Source organism: Globicephala melas, chromosome 9, assembly GCF_963455315.2.
Source record: "Globicephala melas chromosome 9, mGloMel1.2, whole genome shotgun sequence".
Lineage (NCBI taxonomy): Eukaryota > Metazoa > Chordata > Mammalia > Artiodactyla > Delphinidae > Globicephala > Globicephala melas.
Window position 1 is genome coordinate 30,261,102 of NC_083322.1, and position 23,882 is coordinate 30,284,983.

Consider the following 23,882-nt stretch of genomic DNA (forward strand, 5'->3'; position numbering starts at 1 on the left):
ACCTCCTTGTCTACTAGCATCCAGCGTCCTTCTCATTCCTGCTGTGTTCTTACTGCTAGCTTAGCATTGAGCCAGATTCAACAAATAATTTCTCGAATATGATCTCATCTTTTTCGTTTCTTCTCAGAGACTAATATTTATGTTCTGTCATTGTTTCAGCTACCACCCCACTTGAGGATTTTTTTTCTTTTTTTTCATTCTGTGTTGCTTATATTGTATGGAAAAGTTAATTTCAAATCGACATTAAACTAAGCTGAATACAAAGTTTTAGTAAAGGAGGCCCCGGTGGTCTCATTTACAAAAACATGGCCATTGTTCTTTGCACCTAAAATTACAGGAAGGGAACTTCAAAAAGCTTCAGCGCGAGAGCATAAGAAAAGACTGACATCCACCATCAGATGTTCTTCAGTCACTTTAGCATCAAATCTCTTCAAGAGATCATTCTTTAGCAAAAAATTACTTCCACAAATTCTCTATCCTCTGGCTTTGGCTTAGGTTTTACATTTTCAGCATCATCTCCATTAACAGTTATTGCCACAATGTATGTGGTACTGCTGACAAACTTGGATCCATACTTACAGCTAAAGAACATTCAGTAACGTCACCTTCATTGCCAGTGTCTTCCTCAAGCTCCCAAAGAGCAGCTGCTTCTGGGCTTTCATTACTGACTGTGAGACCTGTGGGGAATTCTAGGCTGTAGCTTCCCATTGGCGGTCAGAACTGTTTCACCAGAACGATACATTCATAATAAAGAGTTCTTTGCAGCACTGGGATAACTACCACACCATCAGCCAACTATTCTTCCCAGTTATGTGTTTCAAAGTTTCCCAAGTTCTAGTTTTATCAGTAGGATCCATGTACATTGTTTCTTCAAGCTCGACTGATTTTCCTTGTTAATGATTCCTATAGGTCTCAAGGGGTTCAAACCAGAAACGGAACAGAACATTGTTCAGTATATTTTCACAGCAATTCAAAAGTTTTTGCAAAACTCTCTCTGGAAATCTTCAGGGAAAATCATACTTTGCTACTGTTTTCTGGCAACTTTCTATATTCTCAGAATAATCCTCAAAGCCATTTTGGGTTGGTCCTAATGGCCCATGAATCTGGCAACACTGGGAGTCATGCCACTCTGATAGCTGGACCTGATTGAAGCCATGTCTGTGGACAAGAGAGTCCATCAGTTTTAATTATGGTAGGCAGATTTCCTGAAGTGACATTCACTGTGAAACTCATTCTGCATATTTTTAGTTCTCCTTTAGAGCATAATATGTCTTAGTATCCCTTGTCTTATTTTTCCTTTTTGTTACTTATCTACGTGCAAACATCTAGTATTTTCATGACTCCTATCTTTATATCCCTTATATTTCTCTATTCTCTTCATTTCCCCTACATTTTCTCCCATATCAAGTACTACAAAACTTTTCCCTATTGAGTCCATGTAATTTCCCCTCAGTAACTGGTTAATCTTGTACACCTTCCTGGTCAAGGCACCACCTTCTCTCACCTGAATTATTATAACAGTCTCCTAATTGGCCTTTCTGATTTTTGTCCTTCTTCCCCTACAATCTACTTGTAACAAGGCAGCTGGTGTGATAATAAATAAATAGTGTCTTTCATTTGTTGAAATGTCTCTAATACACTGGCTTCCAGGGTCTCAAAGAGATAAAGACAAATGGCTTAAAATGGCCACCAATGTCTACCATGTTCTGAGCCTTTCCACCAATGTCTACCATGTTTTGAGCCTTTCTTTCTTATAGCTCCTTGACTTTATCTCCTACCATTTCTCTCCTCCTTTGAAATATTTCACACTCCCTGAATTCAGTGCTATAAGTATTACAAAAAATAATTGTATTTTCCTATAGAAAATATATATTTCCATTTACAATAATAATGTAGAACTTTAATCAAATTTAGTGGACCTTTTCCTTTTAATAAATAACTGAAAATAAAAAAAATGTAGCTTCAGAAAAATATTTTTTTGAGATCAGAAATCTGTTTATGATTGTGTATAGTCATTTAAAGAGTATATTTAGGTTTCTATTACTGAAACTTAAATTATATTTGAGCAAACTGTGTGCTGCAAGTGACTTTTTGGCATAAATATTATATGTTAGCCCATATTTCCAGGCCTTTTTTGAAAACATATGTAAAAATTGCCAATAAATTACAATCCCATGGGATTTAAAAATTTCTTCAGAAAATAATTTTCAACAAAAGGGAGGAAATGATTTTTAGCAAAAAAAAATTATTGAGGGTCTTGGATAGCACTATCTCATTTAATTATTATAATAAATAAAGCATGTGAGTACTTTAACCCCATTTCCAAGGAAACTGAGTCCCAGAAAGGCAATGTAGTTCTTTTGATGACATATAGCAACTATGCATCAGAACTGGGATGTAAATTCATTTCCTTCTAACTGTAAATATTCTACTTCCTGCTGTGTCACATCATGGTTTCTTAAACAATAGTTACTACCTTTGATATAATAACCACAAATTTGTATTTACTAGTATTAAAATCTTTACATATCGGCTAACATTAAATCGAGCTTGTTAAAATAGAGGCATTTAAACATATACCTTATGATACATCATGTAGATATTTTTTTAAGTCATCATTTTTTAAATTAATTTTTATTGGAGTATAGTTGATTTACAATGTTGTGTTAGTTTCTGCTGTACAGCAAAGTCAATCAGTTATACATATACATATATCCACTCTTTTTTAGATTCTTTTCCATATAGGTCATTACATAGTATTGAGTAGTGTTCCCTGTGCTATACAGTAGGTTCTTATCAGTTATCTATTTTATATATAGTAGTGTGTATATGTCAATCCCAAACTCCCAATTTATCTCTCCCCTGCCTTCTCCCTTGGTAACCATAAGTTTGTTTTCTACATCTGTGACTTATTTCTGTTTTGTAAATCAATTCATTTGTACCATTTTTTTTAGATTCCACATATAAACGATATCATATATTTGTCTTTCTCTGTCTGACTTACTTCACTCAAAAAGACACATGTACCCCAATGTTCATTGCAGCACTATTTACAATAGCCAGGACATGGAAGCAACCTAAATGTCCATTGATGGATGAATGGATAAAGAAGATGTAGTACATATATACAATGGGATATTACTCAGCCATAAAAAAGAATGAAGTAATGCCATTTGCAATGACGTGGATGGACCCTGAGATTGTCATACTGAATGAAGTAAGTCAGACACCGGTGTAGATATTTTAAGTGTAGTATTTTTTTCTTAAAGAAAATTTTTAGCAATTGATGGGCTAATTTAAGAGAAAAATCGTTTTTTAAGTCTAATTTACATACAGTAAAACATTCCTTTTGATGTACAGTTTTCTGAGTTTTGAAAAATGTGTTCAAAAGTGTAGCATCACCACAGTTAAGATACACAACTGTTCTACCTCTCCAAAATATTACACTCTGCCTCTTTGTGTTTTAACACCTACACCCACCTCTAACGCCTAATAATCACTCATCTGTTTTTATATATTTTCTCTTCCTACAGTTTTTTTCATTTTCAAGAATGTCATATAATTGGAACCATGTTGGCTGTAGCCTTTTGAATCTGGCCTTTTCACTTAGCATAATGTACTGGAGATTCATTCATGCTGTTGCACGTTTCAACAGTTTGCTCCTTTTCATTGCTGAATAAGTATTTCACTGCATGGATTTATCACAGTTTATTTATTTACCCATTGAAGGACTTTTCCAGGTTTTGATGATAATGAATCAAGCTACTCTGAAATTTATGGAAAGATTTTGTTTGAACGTAAAGTTTCATTTCTTGGTTAAATATTTAAAATTAGATTGCTGGGTGTTATAGTAAGTGTCAGTTTCACTTTATAAGAATCTGCCAAACCATTTCTAGAGCGGTTGTACTGTAAAGGTACATTTAATATTATATTGTGACCCTATCTGTTAAATAATAGTTTCCTAGTTACTAACACTGTATTTTAATCTACTGTATTTTCATCTAGAGCTATGATCTAGAAAAATTCAACCATTCATCCTAAATATCTCCCATGTTAGTGACGTTGATTTCACAGTATTCAAACTCATAAGTTAATAATGGAGACTTAGAGCTAATAACGAATTACAAGTTCGTAGTAAGTTGGAATATTTTTTTAAATTAATGTGTTCTTCAGTACTTTCCTAATGATTAATATGTACTTCAAAAATTTAAATTAAATATAATATTAAAGTATTATAAATAAAGCCTAAAACTTTCAAATAATTAGAGTAATTCTATTAAACTTGGTATTTAGAATTTTTTAAGAATAATTTTTAACTTGAAATAAAGTAACAGCGCAGAGCTTACAGTGCAAAGCAAATTTAGCTACATTGATTTGACAGTCTTTCAAAACTACATTTTATTTTCAGATGCCCATTCTAAAAGCATCTTAACATTTACAATTGTTTTTTTTTTTTTTCGGTATGCGGGCCTCTCACTGTTGTGTCCTCTGCCGTTGAGGAGCACAGGCTCCGGATTTGCAGGCTCAGCGGCCGTGGCTCACGGGCCTAGCCGCTCTGCGTCATGTGGGATCTTCCCAGACTGGGGCACGAACCTGTGTCCCCTGCATCGGCAGGCGGACTCTCAACCACTGCGCCACCAGGGAAGCCCAACAATTGGTTTTTATAATTGGTTTTCTTCTAGAAAACTCCAAAACATGGAACACTAATAAAGGGCTTGAAATGGAAATACCCTAACTTCTTCAGGTGGAGTAACTGTTCCCCAAATGGATCTAAGTTTGGTATATGCTTGTGTCTCTGATAAAGAATCTCATGAGGATCACCTGAGTGTCAGTCCTTCACTGATTCACTGTCACCTCCATATGATTTGATGAAGGAAGTCTTGCTGAATGTAAAATATACCATGAATATAACGGCCAACCATCCTTCCTCCTCCAAAACTTCCTCACAGTATTTGTGATAGTTGACCAACCACTTTGTCTTAAAATATAAGAACCATTTAAGTCATTTATCTCTGTGAGTATTCCTTATACCATGATTAACTCTCTTTACTCACGCCCTACGTTTAATGTATTAAGTTTTAGCATAGATCATATTCTCTTTTCTCTATACTCCTAACAATTTAAAATCTTCTATTTCCCCCCTTTTTTTAAATTTTATCATTCCCTCCTTTTAAATGAGTCTCTATTTCTATCTTTAATGATGCTTCTGTGCTTCAGAAGCACATGTCCTTCAGCTTTAGGGTTTATCTATTGTTTGCTGATAGGCAGCAGAAAATTGCAACCCAAACTGAACACTTCATCTTATCCCATTAAATACAATTCTTCTCCAGAAACTTAGCAAAATTCACCAAGTTTCCCAGGCTTGAAACATTGATTCCTCACATTCCTTTCTTGCTTATATCTATCCAACCATTATTATTTTCTCTCACTGATGCTAATCACTTCCAGTTTTTTCTCTCGTCCTTTAAAAATAACATTCTAGTTCAAGCTCTCATGCCTATTTCCTTGATTATTCAGTGTTCTAACTGGCCTCATTTTTTTCAGCCTTTATCCACTCTTATTCACTTTATATAATCCTCCAAGGTAAATGCTCATTTTACCCAGTTATATTTTAGCAACTACATTGGTTTCATATTTATAACCAAGTGAGGAACAAATTCCATCATCTGTCATCATGATAGTATGTCAGCTTTTCTTTCCAGTCTTAACTTCTCTTAGCTTTCAAAATCTCTGTGCTCAAGGGAAATTATACTGTTTAACATGCTTTAAATATTTATTATTTCTCTGTGCCTTTCTTATGCTTTTTCTCTGATTCTACTATAACTCGTTTTGTGTGTTTGTGTGTGTGTGTGTGTGTGTATAAAATGCTATTTACTCTTCATTTTGGCACCATTTGTAAAAGCAAATCAAAATTTCAATTCTGTATATGTGCAGTAATTGAAGATTGGCAAATAATTGGGTTATCAACCATATTAAAATAATACGTTTATAATAATAAAATATAACTGTATTATTGTTTATAACATTAAATAATACTTGTTTATAATTAAAATAATATTGTTTATAATATTAAACATTAAAATAATATGTTCACAGTATGATTTTAATGTCTTATACAGCCATACACATGCATCGCAGGTTATCTCTAAGGCATACTGGTATTTTTTGTTTCCTTCTCTGTATTTTTCCATATTTTCTAAGCTCCATACAATGGATACCATTTGTCATAAGAAATAATACATGATTCCTGTTGATGAGGAAAATAGGATCAACAATATTCATAAGTACGAAAAATATACTTATCCATCTTAAAAGTCAATTTCATTACAATGAATCTTCCACTAATCTCTCTCTCTTTGAAACTCCCACAATTCATCATTAAAGCATTATTAACTCTGACTCACAGATACATTTCTTTGGCAAGGTTAAGAGTTATTAATGACTCCTTCCTGCACTCTCTCCATAAACAATTTGTCACTCTCCCTTGTTGATTTTTGTTTTTAAACATTTTTCAAATCTTCCAGTTTCAAACCCCACTGTCCATATGTACATGTCTAATCTTTCTTTGCCTGAGTGACTATACTAATCTTCTAAGTGGTTCTGTTTCATCTGCTTTCTTTTCTCTCCAAAAGCATCCTCTATATAAAATATGATTTTGCATATATTTCTAAATTGATATTGATTGATAAATAATGAAGCAAAACGAATGGAAGAAAACAGAAACAATAAATTGAGTTTGCATATTCATTGGCCAGATAATTAAATCCAAATTCAAGAGTACTACATACAATATTCTTCATAACAAGCCATTACTGTAAATAACTTTATGCATCTGATTGAAGTTTTATATATAGATTATTGTTAGCAACTTTGCTGGACCATACCGAACCTTACTGATCATCTATAGCAGTACTCTTCAATATATTTTTCATGTACCTGAGAATATGCAAAGACTTTCCAAGAGATGTGTATGTAGATTTGGTCAGTTTTAATAGAATAATGTCCACATCCTCATATTTTATGTGTACCACCTCCTACTGTTCCGTCTGAGAATGAATCTGATGTCCTACAAGATCTCTTTTTTCATATTTTCACTTTACTCACCCAATCTAAATCACATGGGACATTTTTCCAGGGTGTAGAAATCTACAGCACTCAGAAACATTGATGGCATGTTAAGAAATAGCTAAAATAGAGCCATTTGCATAAATATGGATGGCTATCCCACTCCTCCAGGCAGTCACAAAGCACCTGAGCTGATCTCCCTGTGCTATGCGGCTGCTTCCCACTAGCTATCTATTTTACATTTGGTAGTGTATATATGTCCATGCCTCTCTCTCGCTTTGTCACAGCTTACCCTTCCCCCTCCCCATATCCTCAAGTCCATTCTCTAGTAGGTCTGTGTCTTTATTCTTGTCTTACCCCTACGTTCTTCATGACATTTTTTTTTCTTAAATTCCATATATATGTGTTAGCATATGGTATTTGTCTTTTTCTTTCTGACTTACTTCACTCTGTATGACAGACTCTAGGTCTATCCACCTCATTACAAATAGCTCAATTTCATTTCTTTTTATAGCTGAGTAATATTCCATTGTATATATGTGCCACATCTTCTTTATCCATTCATCCGATGATGGACGCTTAGGTTGTTTCCATCTCCAGGCTACTGTAAATGGAGTTGCAATGAACATTTTGGTACATGACTCTTTTTGAATTATGGTTTTCTCAGGGTATATGCCCAGTAGTGGGATTGCTGTGTATGACCTAATCTTAAGTGAGCTGATTACATCTTCAACTACTCTTTTTCCAAATAAGGTCACCTCCTGAGGTATTGGGGATTAGGACTTAAACACATGAATTTCTGGGAAGACACAATTCAAACCATAAAAGGAACACCCCTCCAAAGATGTAGAAGGACTTCAAACTCATTCAGGTCCTTTTTAGTAGGGGTGTAAGGAGTCTTCATTAAGGAGTCTGGAAGTTTCTCAAATCAACTCCTTTGGCTTTGGGTATAGTATATAAAAGTGAGAGCAAAATGACTGAGTTGAGTTCCCACAGTTTTTACCCCATCACCACCACTTTGTGGCCAAAAGTGGAAGGAGAACGTATGGAAAAGATAAGCTCCCCAGTGAGTGTTTCTTATGAGTAAAACCAGGAAAAGAGAAAGCTTACAGTGTATTTCCCAGAAGGCTTCTCAGGGAAGGGAGTATGTTGTGTTTATGGCAGTAAAGAAAGAAGAGAAAATGTTTAAATAATGGCAGTGAGATATGAGCTTTGATTTAGAAATTTTTTCTCTCTTGGATGAATGGTTTCTATACCTTTTTTTGTCTTAACAACAACAAAGAAAACCTGAGAGTCATGTGGCCAACTTATAAAGAGTATTAGTGAAACAGTGAAAAGACCTCTGCCTTTGAATTTTCATTAAATAAAACCATCACAACCTGCCACCAGGGTTGTAAGGCACATTTGGGAAACCAGAAATTACATCAGCTGAACTTGAATAGTGTTAACATAAATTATGCAATGAATAATTCTTGCTGTTGCTAGGTATGGTTTGGGCTAAGGAAAAAATGGTTAATTTACCATCAGGAACAAAGTCAGCTAACAGTGTACCCATCTAAGACATTCAGGAGAACTGATTGATCAGAGTGGTGCTGCTACGGCTCCTTCCCTTGACTCAGCTCTGCAGTGAAAATAGTCATGCAAGTGGAACGAATTAGATCCCTGAATTTGATGAGGAGAGCTCAGAGCCAGGGAAAGTTTAAGACAGGAGTGCCTAACATGACCCCAGTGTAACAGTGTGGTCCATAAGGGAGAGCGCTTTAGTCATTAAGACATTATTCTCTTAAATGTTTCAGAGAATATAATGCACAGGGTAATGACTTCATGTACTGTAAAAGGAGAGAATTAAATGTCATTGTAAAGTATCCATTCATCAGATATCACCCATTTTCTAGACCTAAGTTTTGAAGAAAGACCCCCTCCACCTAAGAAATGACTCCAGGCGGAAGTGAATTACATTTTCAGCTTAAGAAGAAGAGAGGGGAAGCTTAGAACTGAAAGTGAAGTTGAAGAAATGAAAGAGAAGGTGAGAATGGGAGCCATGAGCTATTGGTCATCTCTTATCCGGGATCTACCAAGATTGAGCAGAAGGATGTAAAAGGAAAAAAAGAAAAGGACAAGAAAAGAAATCATGGGTTTGTGAACTCCTATGTAAGCCCAGCTCTTGATGTTTCCAAGTCTGGGGAGGGAGGATCTTTGGGGGAAGACGGGATTTGGGTAGATAGATAGTTAGAGAGGAACAAAATAAGTGTTCATAAGATTTTCTATGTACTATGTATCTCCATCCCATCAAAAAAATGCAAAAAAAGTTTTATTTGTATCTAAATTCCTTCTTCTTACCATGCTTTCTTAATGATAGAACCCCAAACTAAGTCCCAATGTAATGAGGCCTATTTCTAAACAACTTCTGCCCCTCAAGTGGTTCTTAAAATATTAGGAGCACATGGTAATATGTACTTTCAAAAATCCCAACGTGGTTCTGATAGTCTTTGTTAGGAAGGCAAGCTCCTTGCCTCCATTCCCTAGAGTATCACCATGGAAAGTAATTACCTTATTAGGAAACCATAATTATTAAAAAGTTAAATTATTTGTCTTTTAAAGCATTCTAATCTTTTATCAAAGGAAAAGAGAGAGTGTACATTGTATTTCCCAGAAAGTTTCTCAGGGAAGGAAGTATAACATGTATGAAACATGCCAAGGAAGAAAGAAAATGGTTAAGAAACAGCAGTGAGAAATGAACTTTAATTTTTTTCTGCTCTTACATGAATGGTTTCTATACTTTTTTTGTCTTAACAAAGAAAACAGTCATGTGACCAATTTATAAACAGCATCAGTGACATAGTGAAAAGAGCTCTGTCTATGTATTTTTGGATATATTTTTGATGAAAGTAGTCAAAAGGTACAAGATAAGTTATAAGATAAAGAAATACTAAGGGTGTAACATACAACAACCTTAATATAATTAAATGCAGCTGTATTTTATATATGAGTTGTTAAGAGAGTAAACCCTGAGTTCTCATCACAAGGGAAAAACCTTTTTTCTTTTTCTTTTGTATCTTATATGAGATGAAGGATGTTCACTAAACTTATTGTGATAATCATTTCATGATGTACGTAAGTCAAATCATTATGCTGTATACCTTAAACTCATACAGTGCTGTATGTCAATTATATCTCAATAAAACTGGAAGAAAAATCAAAACAAGCAAAAAAAAAGAATAAACACAAATATTTTTTAAAACTCTAATCCTCCACTGTTCAATAGATTCCAAAGACTTGATATAAAAATTATTTCGTCAAGAGTTTTTAATATTGATTACATATTGAATGGTACTATTTTGGACACATTGGTTTAAATTTTAAAAATAATTCCATTTTTTGTTACTTTTTGAGTGTGCCTTCTAGAAAATTTAAAACTAGACATGTGGGTCACATTATATTCCTATTTCTGTTGTTGTAGCCTAATAAGAATCTTATTTGAAATGATACTTCATCCAAGGTCCATTTGTGAGATTGTAATTAAACTCACTTGAATAGAATCTAAGAAAAAACTTTCCACTTTACTTAATATTGGTCAATATCATGGCTAAAATGAGTTTCTAGTTCCAAAGCTCCTTGAATATATAAACATAAGTTTCCTCATTTTTATGAGGTTGGCTTTATATTTGTTCCCAAGATATCAGAGATTGAGAAAAACTGTAAGGAAACGTGGCTTCCCAAACATTGTAGTAAATAAAGTCACTTATTGAGGACGGAACAAATGATGCATATTGCATTTTTTTCAGGAATTATTGTTTTAATGATTTCATATGCCACTTAAAACCTCCTTGGTAAACTAAATACAAATCATGTGAGAAATTGACAAGATGAAATTTTCCATTCAAGTTTGGATTTCAGTCTTTGATGAAAACTGTATTTGGGCTTTGAAGCTTCAGGAACACCCTCAGAGATTCACTCATAGGGATAAAAATACAAATCTCTTAAACAACATGAAAAACAATACAAAACAGAGCACAAGCCACAATTATTTTTAAAATTTATTATTATTTTTCCAAGATAGGCCTATTTAAGAAATATATAGTACTTTTAAAGTTATATTAATTTTGTGTTTTTTAAATTAAAGATTTTCACCTAAGTGTAAATCACATTGTCTTTGCAAATAACAGTGTATACAAATAAATATAACTCAGAAATGTTTGAAAAAGACAATTCCAATCAAAATATGGATAAACAGAAGAATTGATTTGAAGGAAAATAAGATTAGATTCACATATTCATACTTCCTACTATCTTAACAATCTCAGTTGATAACTAAATTTTTGTAAGTATCAATATCTAACACAGACCTGGGGATAAATTTAAGAGCCAACTATATATTTAAAGAAAATAATCAAATTATTGTCATCTAATGCAGGCTGTTGAATCCCCTGCTAAGATTAGATTGATCCCAAGTGTACTGTGTACATTTTGGTGATTTGTTCATCATATTTAATTGCCTCTGGGATGACACAGCTACCATTTCTTTCAAAAGATCATTTCACTCTCTATTTGTTCTCATTCTTGTGAACTTTGCCATTCTAAAAATGAGCCAATGTCAGAGCTTAGCCAAAAAAAAAAAAAAAAACAGGAAAAGCAAAAACCTTTGCCATTCTACATTCTATAATGCTAGAGTTCCATTTTTCTCAATCACAACCAGTTGTTAACACTAATAACAAGTTGGATGAATGGGCGTTAATAAAGGACAACCTTATTTATAATTAGTAACTTGAATATCTATGGAAAAGTGTGATGACCTTTTCTGTCACATGAATTTTAACACTCAGATGAATCATTCTTTCCTGAACATCAGGGACTCACACACCCTCAACACTCTAATTCATGCTGACTTCAACTCCTATAAATTATACTGATATTAATAAGAAAGAATAAAGTTCATATAATCAAAGCATTGTCTCAGGAACTACTGAAAGTGTCTATTTCCCTTGCATTAAAATAGATGTAATGTATAACCCAATAAATTTTACTTGCTCTTTTACCTTGCACTTTGCCACATGTTCTTATTTACTGGGTCCATTTATACACTTTCCCCTTCTTTCATGATTGGTCTTACTTCTCTCAGGAAAAGAATATAACAGGGATTCATGCATTTACTGACAGACAAGAAAATACAAGCCAAACCAAATAAGAATGTCCCTGCCTACTCACAGAACCCATATGACCCACAGAGGAAAAGGGACAGAAGATAGAAAAGAATTTCTGATTGCTGTGGAGCTACTCCGATTTGAAAATAGTGGCTTATCCAAAGAAACCTATTCCAAGTGAAAACAAATAGGACTTCATTCATAAATTTTCTCATCTGCTACAATCAGAAGTCAAAGCTGAGAGTGCCTAAGGCTGATGATCATCGTCTTCTAAATACAGTATATTTGCAAAAAGCGTAAGTGAACCTTCTTTCGAAAGCTCTCTAAGAAATGACAGACATACATTTCCTAAGGTGTTTATAGAAATGAGTATGTAATTTGATTTAACTTTTATAATTATATATTTTTATATTTAGCTTATGTTGACCCTTGGTATTATTTTTTTTCTGTCTCTACTGGTGTGTTTAATATGTTTATTTATTATCAAATTTATAGTTAATTTCTAGGATGCTTATCCTCTCTTCGACATCACTGGGAAAGACTCTAAGTAAGTATGATGACAATCTTTATGGTTATCTCCCAGGCACTTTTTGCCTATTAAATACACAGGAATTTAATTTAGTTAAAATCTGAATATCTTAAGCTAGCATTCAGGGTTTGAAATTTGTAACTCACATTTAGTTAATTTCTTACAACTGATAGTGATTTTTAATATTGGAACTATTTTTTTAAGTTATTTTTGTCAAAAAATAAACTCTCAACACAATCAAAAATAAGAAAATATTTGGTTCTGTGATTTATTAAAATGACTTTTATGGGTAACGGACTTGGATGAATTAAAGAGAACCAAATTAATTTCCTGCTCCCCTGAAGGATTAATAGTAGCAAGAAGAGGAGTAAAAAATATGACAAGGAAATGATATAATAGAAGACTAATGTGGACTATTTATAGTATTAAAAAAGTAAATTTTCACGAGCACCAAAGGTACTTTCAGCAAGGAAAAATAATGATGCATTTATGTATTATTTATCAACTACAAAATATTTCGACAGACCTTGCTTTTCTTTATTTTTTAAATTTTAAAAATAGGGCTTGCCTGGTGGCGCAATGGTTGAGAATCTGCCTGCCAATGCAGGGGACACGGGTTCGAGCCCTGGTCTGGGAAGATCCCACATGCCGCGGAGCAACTGGGCCCGTGCTCCACAACTACTGAGCCTGCGCGTCTGGAGCCTGTGCTCCGCAACGAGAGAGGCCACAATAGTGAACGGCCCGCGCACCACAATGAAGAGTGGCCCTTTTTTGCTGCAACTAGAGAAAGCCCTCACACAGAAACGAAGACCCAACACAGCCAAAAATAAGTAAATAAATTAAATTTAATTTAAAAATAGCTTTACTGTGAATATAATGCATATGCTATATAATCCACTCATTTAAAGTGTACATTTCAGTGAATTTTAGTATATTTACAGAATTGTGCCACCGTTACCACATTTTACATTTCCATCATCCCCAAAGGAAACCCCGTTTCCATGAGCAGTCACTCCCCATTACTTTCCAGCCCTAGACAATATTAACATACTTTCAATCTCTAGATTCTCCTATTTTAACCTTTCATATAAACGGAATCATTCACTATGCAGTCTTTTGTCACTGACTTCTTTAAGTAGCATAAAGTTTTCAAGGTGCATCTGTGTTTCTAACGTCTATCAGTAATTCATTCCTTTTTATGTTGAACACATTTCTGCTGTCTGGATATAACATATTTTTTTAAATTCATACACAAGTATCCATTCATTAATTGATAGATATTTGGGTTGTTTCCACCTTTGGCTATTAGGCGCTATGAACATTCATGTACAAGTTTTCATAAGTTTTTATTTCTCTTAGGCATGTAGAAGTTGAATAGGTAAATCATACAGCAACTGTATATTTAACTTGGAAGAACTGCCAGAGTGCACCATTTTATAATCCCACCATTTAATAATCCCAATCATCAATATATGAGGGTTCTAATTTCTCTACAGCCTCACAAAACTTTAAATGATCTGTTAAATATAGTCATTTTAGCAGATGTGAAGTGATGTCTCATTGTGTTTTTTCTTTCAATTAAGACTTTTTTAGAGCAGTTTTAGATACAAAGCAAAATTGAGTGGAAGGTACAGGGATTTCTTATATAACCCCTACCCACACACATGCATAGTCTCCCCTATTGTCAACATCCTCCACCAGAGTAGTACAATTGATGAACTTACATTGCTACATCACAATCACCCTACTTCCAGTTTACCTTACTGTTCACCCTTGGTGTTGTACATTCTATGGGTTTGGACACATATCCATCACCGTAGTATCATACGGAATATTTTCACTGCCCCCAAATTTTTCTGTGCTCCATATATGTATCCCTCCCCCACTCTAACTCCTGATAACCACTGATCTTTTTATTGTTTCCATAGTTTTTCCTTTTCCAGAATGTCATATAGTTGGAATCATATGTTGCCTTTTTAGATTGGCTTCTTTCATGTAGTAATATGTGCTTAAATTTCTTCCATGTGTTTTCATGGTTTGATAGCTCATTTCTTTTTAGGGTTGAATAAAATTCTATTGTCTGGATATAACAAAGTTTACCCATTCACAGGCTGCAGGGCATCTTGGTTGTTTCCAAGTTTGGCAACTGTGAATAAAGTTATATAAACATTTGTGTACAGGTTTTTGTATGGACATAAGTTCTCAACTTCTTTGGATAAATACCAAGGAATGCAACTGCTGGATCATATAGCAAGAATATGTTTAGTTTTATAAGTAACTATATACCACACCGTCTTCCAAAGTGATTGTACTGTTTTGCATTTCCTCATTAATGAAAAAGAATTCCTCTTCACCTTAAGTTTGTTAACACTCAAAACTTCTAGGAAAGGTGTCATTACCCCTTTGGCTTAAAAAACTGAGCTTCCCAAAGTCATGTGAAGAGTTAAATGAAATTATCAGCTTGTTATAAAATAGTTCTTGATTAGGTTGGTACTGTCTTGAGCTTCATAGGTATATTAGGATCCCCTAATTTGTCCCTGCACACAAATATAGTAGCTTTCCCCCAATCATGAGAACCACTGTTGACTAAAGAGGATAATTTTGCCTCTGTCAGATTACTTGACTGATATTCTCGGAGAGAGATATGAAAAACTGAGTAGAAAGAAGTCAGTGGGAAGAAAATATGCCAAAACCCCCCAAAATAACAAAATGCTAAGTTCTGGAGGAAGCGTCATTGTTGGATATAGGAAGTACAAAAAGGGCAGTTTCTTAAGGAAAAAATAGGGATACCTTAAAAATAAGAGAGATCCGTTTCAGTAAACACCATGTGAGCAAAGGACACAAACAGGAGAGTTTCTTATTGTTCCAAAGACCAGCGGGTACAAGTATAGCAGATACTCACAAGAAGTTTGCCACAATTATCTAGGCACAAAGGAGGAGGTCTTAGAACTGACAATGAATGAAAGCAATGAATGGCAATGAATAAAACATGGACAAAATTTGACATATCTAAAAAGTTGGTATCTGTTCAATGTACTGTTATAATATTTTTTTCCCTGCAAAACCAAATGTTATGGAGAACTTCAATACATAGTTTTTAAAGGAATGTTCAGAAAAGAGAAAACGATGATCAAAAAACTACCTTAGGTTTGCAAGTATTGAGTGTTCTAGGAAAACTTACCTTTTCTACTCATGCCTCTTACTTTTGGAATGCTGAACAGAACAATATTATTTACATCCAGAATCAGATTATTCTGTACCCAATTATATCATAAAGGTATATAAAATCAATATGATAAGAATATGGTGGGGATAATTTTATACTGCCTTATTTAAAAGGCAGACTATCTTCAATAATCTAATATCATAGCTAAATATATAATCATGATCTGGTACTATATAAAGATGTTAACACATTTCAATGATTTTAATTCAATTCATCATGCAGTGGTAATAAGATAAAGCATTTTTCACCAAGGAGTTCTCAGACTTGCAAGGAAATATAACCAGATAACGAAACATCTGCAAAAATGTCATTATTGCTTTGAAAAGGGACTACATGAATTCCACTAGAAACACATTTAAAATATCATATTTAATTCCGAGCACCACATTTTAAGAAAGCTATTGAGGTATTAAAGTTCAGAAGAAGGTGACCAGACTGATTAGAGATTAAAATTAAACTAAACTAAGGAAGTTAAAATATATGTTTTTTAGTGCCTGAAGAAGAGAATGCCAAAGGGAAACATTATAGCTGCATTTGCATATGTAACAAGCTATTATTTCAGTATTGGAAGCAAATTATACTCTTCTAGAGGGCAAACATATGACTAAATATGATTAGATAAAAGTAGGCATATTTAAATTCACTATTTAAATATTTATAGCTTCCCAAAAAAACAAAGGCCTACATTCTCAAGTAATCATGCCTATTAAGTATATTAACCATCAGTGGAAGTTTTAAGTTACATAGATTACCATGTGAGTGATGCTATAGAAGTGGTGTTTTCTAATTAGCTAATTAAACTAAATGATGTCCATGATCTCTACCAATTCAAAGATATTTTAAGTCAAACTGAGATTCTCTTTCAATTAAAAAAAAGTAGTTCTGTCATTTAAACCCCTTGGTCTTCATTTCTTCAACCTGTAAAATGAAGTCCATGAGCCCTTTAACCCATCTCAACTATATGGTAAATTTATTGCTGGAAATCTCCAAGGTTTCACTCATAATACAGTAATTTAGTAGACATACTGAATGCTTACATGCCATGTACTGTGCTAGGCACTGGAAAGAATAAGACGTACTCCCTCTCTGGGAACACACAGGCTTAGACATTATATGGTAAGCTCTAAAGAGTGATTCACAAAGCATGGTAATATATTTTATGGAATATATATTTTTTAAATTATAGGGTCTTCTGTGGTTTCCACAATGAATAATGAGAGGATGCTACTAGAATTTGGTATGCCAGAACCAAGGACACTAGATATCCTACCAAACCCAGCATGAATGTTCTCTACCCTACAAAGTTTTGAATAACCTGCCAAACATTCATAGACATTGAAAACTTGTTAGAATTATCTAAACGTAAATTCATACACTTTAAAGCAAACAACATATATATTATTGTGACTGCTAGTTCAGTGTACTTTCCAATATAAAACCATCTTTATCTACTAGAGCATTTAAATGGTTAACAGAAGGGTCACAACACATTTTAAAAACTACATTTCTATATAATAGCAATGCAAATCTGAAAACAAAATATTTCCCTTCACAATATCATAAAAATAAAATATACTTAGGATTAAATTTAACAAAAGAAGTGCAAAACTTGTACACTGAGAAGAACTACAAAATATTGCTGAGAAAAAATTTTAAAAATGTAAATTAACATAAAGACATAGAGACATATATATTCATGGATTGGAAGACTTAAAACATGCTAGCATATAGATGAATTCCCAAAACATTATACTAGGTAAATGAAACCTGACTCAGAAGACCAATTTACCTAATTGGTAAATATAATTTTTTTAGGTTTGTTAGTACTCCTTGTTGTGTGATTCTATCAGTAAGAAATATCCAGAAAAGATAAATCTATTCAGACATTAAGGATGGGAATGGGGACTGATTGCCACTTCTTTCACTGGTGGTGATAATGTCCCCGTATTGGATTGTGGTACTGAACTGTACACTTACTCAAATGAGTGAATTTCATAGCATATGAACACTACTTCGATACAGCTGCCAAATACACAGACACTCAGTCACAGGAAAGCAACACCTGTCAAGTTCACATTTTTCAAATCTTGGAGTGAGTGAAACTTTTCTAAGCCTGATCACAAGTCCAGAAACTGGAAGGGAAACAACTGATAATTTTGACAGCCTAAAATAACAACCAAAGCAAAACTAAATTCTTCTGAATGAAGAACATGCCATACATAAAGTAAAATGGAAGTAAAAAGTTGGGGAGGGGGATGAAGCACCTATGAGAGAATGAGCTAATATCTTTAGTTTAATAATATAATCAACAAGAGATAGGGTAGCAAAAAGTCAGTAGGAAAAAATTAATCACAAAATAACATTTTTATGACGAGAAATGCCAATGGCCAGTAAGTATCTGAAAAGATGTTCCATCTCATAATTAAATCAATATAAATAAAATCCTGGTCCCTTTTTCAGCAAACTAATTGGTGAAGAAAATTTTTCAAGGTTTGTTAGTACTCATTGTCAGGAAGCCTGTGGTAATAGGGTACTTTCAGATGTGTCTTTGGTCAATGTTTTCTGGAACTGATTTGAAGGCCAATTTGTCAATAGCTATTAAAATTAAATGCACTTATCGTCCTCCCAACTGTTCTCCTCCTAGGAATTCACTCCACAGATTTTTCTTAAGAGATCTCTTAAGTAGTTTGTCATCATAGCATTTATGGCTTTGACAGAAGTGAAAATAACAAAAAATGGGCTATCAATTTAAAAACTCTAAACTAAATCGCAGTATACCCGTAAGCAGAATACTCAGCTGTCAATAGAATGTATAAGGTATAATTCTATGAACAAATTATTGAAATTTTTATCATGAGGAAAAAGTACAAAGGAGAAAAGAATATTCAAAATGTTTGCTTTTTTCTAGAAGCATTCTTAAGAAACTCTTAACACTGATTTCATTTGGGGTCAACTGGGATAAGCAAAAGAAAGAAAATGGTTCTTTGTCCTTATATAAATTTTAGTTTGAATCATTAACCTTAAAATACATTTTATTGTAATTATTTACATTAAAATAGTGTAGAACAGCATTTTAAGAAATTAATTTGAAATGTTCTTTGTGGAACTTTTGATATTTTAATATCAAGCTTCACTTAAAAATACAGAGCCTTTCAGAATAAAAGCTCATGAATAAAAATTTGAAAATAAGCTATTTTGGGAACAGATATATGTATTGGTACAATATTATTCAATGACATTAGCCATCCTTTATCTTCTAAAATAAATAACTATCTTATTGCCAAATGAACATAAATGTATGCTTTTCAAAGCAATTATAAACTACACACTTATGTGCACAAATAAATTTTAATAAAAAGCCTGCTCATTTCTTTTGTTCCCAGTAAAAAAAAGTAATGACTCTCTTTGCTGTGAATGTATTTCTTATGCTGGAAGACAGTATGAGAATGGTCTAAAGGAGAGAGCCCTGGACCTAGGGCCACAAGACCAATGTCTTCTGGATGTGTAGGCAAATTGTTTAATCTCTCTGAACCTCTGTTTTAGCAGCATTATGCTAGTGACAATGGTCTTCACAATTGCTATCACAAGTATTGAAAAGTGATATAAAAAATTAGCCATTGCAACCTGCAATGGAAAAAGGACAACAGTAGAAAATTGGTCAAATTCAATAAAGTGCATAGTTAGTTAATGGTAATGTTGATTTCTTAGTTATGGTAAGTGTACTAGAGATATGTAAGATATAAGTCTGAGAGGAAGTATATGAAGGGTAAACTAGAAGAAAGCACATGTATATGAGAACAGAAAAAGGAGATAATCCTCTATTTAATACTCATATTCCTTTGCCCCTTTCTACTTAGTGCACAACATCCCTGAGAAGAGTGACTGTAATTGTTTATAAATAGTTACTGATGACAAAGGTCCTGGCTGCTGCCTTGAGGCTCAAGGGTTTTACTATATGAATAATGAAAGAAAAAATACTGAGTCTGTGTCCAAACTAACACAATAATAGCACTCCTGTGAACCTCATGGGTCTGAAGTAAATTCCAGAGTAAGCCAGCTCAGCAGTCACAACTGAAAATGAGGTGCAAACAGCAAAGAACAACCTCCACTGTCCACCACCTGACCATGCTGCAGGGCACACAGAAGGTCCCTGTGCCGTTTGCAATCAGCGTCCAGCATCAATCTCTCTCCCAGAGAGTCTCTAGGCTAGGTCGAGCTGCAGGGTTTCTCCTTTAATTTGTTCATTTTCTTCTTTCCCTTTTGCTTCTAATCAGAGCTATTTGGTGAGGTGCTTTATTATTTAAGAGCAAAGAGAAAACTCAATGAATGAAGAATTTTAGTAAGCTATAATTCAGTTAAGCTGAGAAAGATTTTACTGCCCAAGAACTGTACAACAATTATATATATATATAATATTGTATATGTATACATATATAAATAATAGAAAACACATATTTACAAAACAGAAAAATTGACAGGCTTCAAAAATGCTTTTATTCAGGTGTAAGGGAAAATGTGCCTTGTTACAATGCTTGCTTTATGAAATCACAGGTTTTTATCTCAAAGGCTAAAAAATACCCTGAATAATATTTCATTTAAGCTTAAAATTCTGAATCATTCAGAAAATTAAGGTAATAATACATACTTAAGATTTCTTAGATGTTTATCATGTGTGTCAGGCTTTGTTTTAAGGACTTAACATTTATTATCTCTTATAATCTTCACGAGGACATTATGAGGTGGGTAATATTATTTCCCCAGTTTACAGGGGGAAATGGAAATACTGAGGATAATGTGTCAAAGATCACACAGCTGAGATGTGACGGAGCAGGAATGAAGCTCGAGCAGTCTGACTCCTGAACTGTCCTAACCATTGCTCTACATCAGCCACTCCCTTTCACGTCAATGAGAACTGGAGTATTCTCAAAGAAAACTTTGTAAAAAACCGCATACTTATGACTTTTGCTACTACAAAAACATGGGTAAATTTGTGTCTTCTTGGCCTAACATGAAAATAAACATTTTGGCTTTAACCTATGTACGAGACCAGTTTTTTTTATTTCAGGCAAATTCTAAATAAAAATAAGACTGATAAGCGTAAAGTTAAGAAACCTAGAGAGAAATATGTACACGTGCAATTATGAAACATCTACTGAACTTCTAAAATGTCTTTAAAATGTATATTAACTTATCTTTAAGTAACAAACTTGTAGTTATATGTAATGCCACATTAATTCTAAGAGAAAGAATCAAAGTTTGTACACTTTAATTAGTTGGAAAGAAATATGAAGGAGTCTTCTAGAACTGCTTCATAATTACCCATTTGGTAATTGCAGGTTCAATAATTTTCTGCAATTATTTTGGAGCTTTCATTAGTAAATAGAAATTGCAAAGATGACCAGATCAGCAAGTGAGTTTGAGAAAGAAGAATTCTGAAGGCAGTTTCTCCTTCTATCTTTCTGCCCATCTATTTCTATCAATCTATTTATAGTCTAATGATGTCATGCAAATTAACCCCAGATACACATGCAAACAATGCTAGGCAATATTAATGGTTATGGGGGAAGCAGCAAAGCATGTAATGATATTTGGATGCAGTGAACAGAACTTCAGCCACCATCTTGTGGCTGTGGAAGGATCTAGATTGAGCTTATTTTTCTTCATTTGCAAAATTGAGCCTATAGTAAATTCAATCTAATCTGTAGCATTTTTTTTGAGAATTAAAAAATCAGAATTCATGTAAAATAATTAGGGCTTGTTTTATATACCACACACTGCCAAAAATAGAACAATTATTTTTATTGTTATTTTACAATTCTGTAATTTTGTTCTAAAGGAATGACCCTGATGAAACTTCAGAGCCAAAGTAGAAGATATGTAAAAAACACTGCAGAGCAAACAGGATTTTGTAATAGTCCTCATATTAGTGACTTTTTTATTCTGTACAGTCTTCAAAGATGAGACTAACTTGTCCCATCTAATATCCTGTATAATAAATAGATATACTAAAAGGGAAGGCTGTAGCATGTGTTTGGTATCATGTACTTAGCTAATCCTCAACAACCAGAGCACATCTAGTTATGACGCATTCATTTAGGGATGGTAGGTGCTTTTTTCAAAAAGAAAGGAAATGCATTTGGTATTAATTATAGCGGAAACATTCCTGCCTTATAAGCTGAAATATGCCTGAAGCAGGAATATTCATTGAAAGAGAGGCACAATATAAAAACATGATCACAACAAAAGTTATAGAATTTGGGATTTTGTTCAATCCCATTTTCAGATGAATTTTAAGATAGTCTGTAGGTCTTAAAATGAAAGATTTTGAAACAACCACTGAACCCTGACAGATAAAGCATGAAACAATGATGATCAGAAATCATTCTTGAGGACTCTTTGGATAAGTCCAGTGAATTTCCTTAGTCAGTGCAAATCCGTGGGTCTCTCTGTTCATTTAATGAAGCTTTGGCTATCTGAGCAATGAAGTAGCCAATAAATGAGTCAGAATTCACATGAACAGGACTCCTTTACAGCCAGGATACAAAGGAATCAGAGTTAGAGGGCATTTGACTTAATCTTTACGGAATAAAGATGACAGGTGGCTCCTATATCTTTGAGAGTAAACTGGGCCAAGATGTCAATTTGCAAATTGATTCCAAAACATATACTCACAAAAGCCAATATGGACACTATCATCATTAAAAAATTAGTTCTAACAGAAAGTAGCCTAGGGAGTATTCAAAATTCTATGAATCCTTGGGTCTTCAGATAGCATTCAGCATGCTAATGTTAGTTTAGTAGCTTGAAAGTTTATAATTTGCACGCGTGCGCACACACATACACACACACACATACCCTAACTAATTATTTAGGTTAGATAAGTTCAACAATTTTTCATGTCTAAAAAACATATCACAGAACCTTACATTTTAGGTAGGAAAGGAACATGATTTTATAATTCAACAACTGAAATCTATAGAGGGGAAAGAACTTTAGTGAAATCTCCAAAGATCCTGTGAGGGTGAGGACTTCAGATTTTCTGTTTATTGATGCTGTATTTTTTCTCTATCAGATATAACTTTCTAGTATTAAGAGCAATATTGTCTATATAAATTCCTTTCTGTAATTTAACTGCAAAATGAGTCCCATCTCATTCTTTTGTTTCTGTTCAGTTTTGATTAAGGATACTAAAAAAGAAGCGAAACTAATCATTATTGAGCTTTTTCAGATCATTTTCTATTTTTTATGCACATTTCTTATAAATAGGTAATCCATAGTAGTTTGTTGAGTCAAATAATGAAAACCTCAGAGACAAGTCCAGGTTGTTTTGAACTCTGCTTAAAATAAGCCACTTGAATCACTGCTTTTTGATTGGTAGAAATCCAAGATATAGTTTGAGATATCATATTCTATTCAAACAGAGAATATCACACTGATGAAACTCTTTTACGGTTTTCAAAGAGCAAACACTATGACTTAACTGCCTTTGAGTCAGAACTCTTAATGTCTGTAGGTACAAAGTTGTGAATTATCCCTCTCAAGAATCAAGGACATATTTAAGTATCTTGATCCCAAAATACTATTTCTCCTTACATGTCAAATTAATCTACATGTGTCCCATACAGTTGTCTCACTGTTACATCTTCTGTAAAAGGTTACTAATGCTGATAACAAAATACGCTTTGGGCATGAGGAGCTCAAAAGATGTCAAAACTGATAAAGTGCATGTTTACAAAAAGGATATGAAAAGGTTAATTATTCATATGATGAGGCTTTCTGCAGAGGGGCAGGCTCCCAAGCAGGTCCAAAAATGACTAGAAAGACAGAAAAGGAGACTAGCTTGGCTTTCATTGTGATTAGAGGTTCATGAGAATGGGAGCCAGGACGGGTGTGGACTGAACTTCCCACCAGCACCAAAAGG

The 23,882-nt window shown here is 33.7% G+C and overlaps 1 pseudogene; it reads right to left on the minus strand.

Annotated features, from left to right (window-relative positions):
• Positions 1-331: 331 nt before the first annotated feature.
• Positions 332-15,929, minus strand: LOC115853564 (ADP-sugar pyrophosphatase pseudogene; annotated as a pseudogene).
• Between the last annotated feature and the right edge of the window lie 7,953 nt (positions 15,930-23,882).